Source organism: Chrysochloris asiatica, unplaced genomic scaffold, assembly GCF_000296735.1.
Source record: "Chrysochloris asiatica unplaced genomic scaffold, ChrAsi1.0 scaffold00042, whole genome shotgun sequence".
NCBI classification, from domain to species: Eukaryota; Metazoa; Chordata; class Mammalia; order Afrosoricida; family Chrysochloridae; genus Chrysochloris; species Chrysochloris asiatica.
Window position 1 is genome coordinate 5,854,534 of NW_006408560.1, and position 3,991 is coordinate 5,858,524.

Genomic DNA, 3,991 nt, shown 5'->3' on the forward strand with positions numbered 1-3,991 from the left:
AACTACTACAGTCTCACCTACCTTGAGACCAAAAGAACTAGATGGTGCCCAGCTATCACAACTGACCATTTTGATCAGGGACACAGTAGACAGCTCCAGATAGAATGGGCAAAAAACTTAGAACAAAACTCAAATTCCTTCAAAAGGCCAGACTTACTAGACTGGTAGAGACCAGATAAACCATGGAGAGGTTCTTTAAACTTGGAATTCAAACCATTCTCAGTGGTCACCTATTGGTCAAAAGACAGAGTGACTCATAAAATAAATATCATCTATGAGTACTGTTTTGCTCTAAACAATCAGCTAAATGAGACTTAACAGGCAACATTTACCCTGGACCAAAGATAAGGAGGTAAAGGGGAGACAAGACAAATGAATGAAAACAGAACAACCAGAATGGAAAGTGTGAGAATGCTACACACTGAAGTATAACCCAATGTCACTCAATTATACGTATGTTGTTGTTGTTAAATGCCATCGAGTCGGTTCCAACCCATAGCGACCCTGAGTAGGGTTTCTGAGGAGTGGCTGGTGAGCTTGAACCAGAATTATTAAATAAGAACCTAATTTGCTATGCAAAGTTTCACCAAATATATACACACACACACACACAAAAGAAAAGAATAAATTAATAACTAATCAGGTTTCTTATGTATAAACTGGCTTACGTTATTGTGTGGTAGGTATGGCAAGGCAAATGTGACATTAAGACATTCATAAATCATCGGAAAATCAGAATGAACAATTACAATGTTATTTTAAATGTTAGAATCCATAGCTTAAGAATTCAGGATTTTACCTTCAATTAGTGAACTTAGAAAGGAGGCCTGACCACCTCATAAATTAAAGAAGAGGTCCCTGGTAGCTGGGGTTCATTGTGATGAGCATTGTCTCATCAAGCTGTTAAGTGTTTACAAAGAAAGCCAGAGAGACTTTTTGCTTGTCATCTTTACCATAAATGAACAGAAATCCTTGGGTTTATATACTGTGTGTGCTGCATGTTCAACTACTATTGGTAGGCTTTATTGTTTATTAAAGGCATTTCGTTGTATGACATATTTATATTGTTAATTTATAAATTTGATTATTGTTACATTCTGTTATTGGAGTGCCGGTGCACAACCAATTTCAGAGTTATTTATTACCTACTCCATATACTTTTACTTTATTTCAAGGTTAGAATAACTTTCCAATGAAATACAGTTAATGGTTAGAGAGCACTATAGAAATATATGTTTCTATTTCTACATTTGGAATTCTCTATTTCTAAATTTAAAAATTCTGTAACATCACATCATAAGTGACAGTATAGGCTATGCTATGCATTATGAAAACATCCTAATTGGAAAAAGCATTATAGCTGCATACATAATAGTGAAGTGATTTGAGAACATAGCAAGAAGCATACATAACAAAAATGTCCCTCCATTCCTGTATGGAGGTTAATTCTGGCTGCCAGAATTCAAGGTATGAGACAGGGAGTGAGGTTTCTAGACTGGCACTTATTCTCTGAATTTCTGTACAGGTCTTGTCCTCCAGTATGCGATTGGCCACGGTGTCATGCACCCTTTGCTTTACCCTCTAGAGGAGAGTCCTCCAATAAAAGTTTTGTGATTTGACAAGCAGAATATTCAAATATCTTTTTTTTTTTTTTAAACTAGTTACATTTTTTATTATCATTGTAAGCCAGCAGTTTTATAAAAGATTAGTGATAAAATGATCCTCCCTCTCAGTGTGAACTGGACTCCACTCTACTATCTTCAGTTCCAAATCACAACAACCCTGTATAGGATTTCCAAGGAACAGATGGTAGGTTTGAACTGCCTACCTTGAAATGTGATTTATACATTATTCAAATATCTTTGACATTCCAAGCTCTACCTTCAGTTTTTCCTGGATTATAATTACACATAAAGTGAGAAAATCAACTGCTTCAGGGAAAACGTTCCTCGGATTATTTTTGTCCGGAGAGCACGATTGTTTCAGGCTTTGGGGGAACATATAGTGCTAAAGCACTAAAGATTGGAAAGTACAATACCATGCGTGAGAGCCTGAGCTCCCCAATCGTCTGCTAAAAATTGCTACTGAGTTCATGAAGTTATATTGGAAAAATGTCTTTATAAAACCAATAGTGGTAAAACCATAAGGACTGCTGATTTGTAATCCACTAGGCAGCCTCTTTAGCTTCAGAAGTATTGTTTCTGCCTTTCTGATGAAGGTTTTCATTGATCCCTCACTTAAAAGACTGGATTTGAAAGGCACCGGTTTCCTTGGTAAATGTTTAGAATCAAGCAGAATTTCTGTTCTATGCTATGTGTTAAGAACCATAATTGCGAGGAGGAACAGACTTCAGCACAAGGTCAAAGGTGTCTGGGAAAAAGAACAACAACTGCACAGTTGAACGACCCGACTTCCGGCCCGCTCTTTGGCCGGCTGGGAGGAAACACGCGACCAGGGAAGCCGGGCAAGGGTTGGAAGGAAAAGCGCGGTCCGTGACGTATAAGGGTGTGTTATGTAGATGAAGCAGCGCAGGGTTTGCTGGATCTGAATCTGCTATTCAATACGTTTCGATTTTCCCTGTTGTGGGAACGAGTCCAGGGCTGTGACTTGAAATTGTCTCTTAGGAATGTAGAGGGTCTGAGAGGGTTTAAGAATGTGTGTGTGGGTTTTTTTTTGTTTTTTTGTTTTTTTTTTTTTGCGAAATGACCGTAGGTAATAAGTGTTAGGGTCACAAGGCTGTGGCGAGGCGAAGCTGGAGCAACTCATACTTACCTGGCAGGGGTGATTCCATGATCACGAAGGTGGTTTCCCCAGGGCGAGGCTAGTCCATTGCACTTTAGGATGTGCTGACCCCTGCGATTTCCCCAAATGTGGGAAACTCGACTGCATAATTTGTGATAGTGGGGGACTGCGCTCGCGCTCTCCCCTGACTTGTCTTTACAGTAAGAAAAAATAGTTTGAGATTGTGTGAAAGCTTTTGTTTAGGAAAAGCTTCTGAGGGTTTACTATAATATTGCTTGAGCCAAATACTGTGCTGGGTTATAAACTTGGTTTTTAGAAAGCTTTATGGTGTGACAAACAACATATCACTTTGCTGTTTTTTGAAAGGATCCTATTTTCTTGTTTCCCAAAATTTGTACATAAGGTTATAGAGTTTTAATATCTTTGTGATCTCTATGGGTTGTTTTTGGGGAAGTCAGAGCAAGATTGTAGCTTTTTTGCCTAAGATTTCTTGAGATGTTTTTGCCCTTTCAAAAAGAAGCAAGTTATGTGTCATCGTTGCTTCAAATTTCTTTCTCCCGGTAGAATAAGCCTTTTGTGTAGAAGTCCGGTTTTAGGGTGTCCACAGCTATATTCACTGTGAGCTCCTAAACTTCTTGTAGGTAGCCAGCCACCTGGGGTTTCTTTGGGTTCCCTTGGTCTGTGAAGATCCTCACCTGATGTCCTCCTTCTATGTGTGATTTTTTCTCAGTCTGTTCTAAGACAGCACTCAGAAAGTCTTTGTGTGGAGCTATAGGATAAACTCTGGACTGCTAACCACAAAATTGTTGTCCATACCCACCAGCTCAAAGGATTAGGACTAGGACCCCTCACTCTCGCTAATACTTAATTGATAACTGTCTTCAGTGAATGGAGTTCTGCTGTGGTGCTATAAACATAAGGTCGGTTTAAACTGCAAGGTTGATGGTTCACACCCACCAGCCGCTTCTCACTATGAGTTGGAACCGACTTGATAGAACGTAACAACAATGTCTTCAAAGAACGACCCTATTACCCAAAAAGTGGGCACATTCACAGGCACAGTTCTTGGCGCTTTTAGTGCCACCCCACCCCACCCCACCCCATCAATTTTAGACTCTACACCTTGTGCAGGGAAATGGCTCTTCCATGGGGTTCTGCTCACCTATTTCCTTAGGCCACGCAGGTCAGAATGCAAGTCTTGGTGAAATTGTTACCAGAGTCGCTCTGAATCAGGAGTTGCCAACATCAC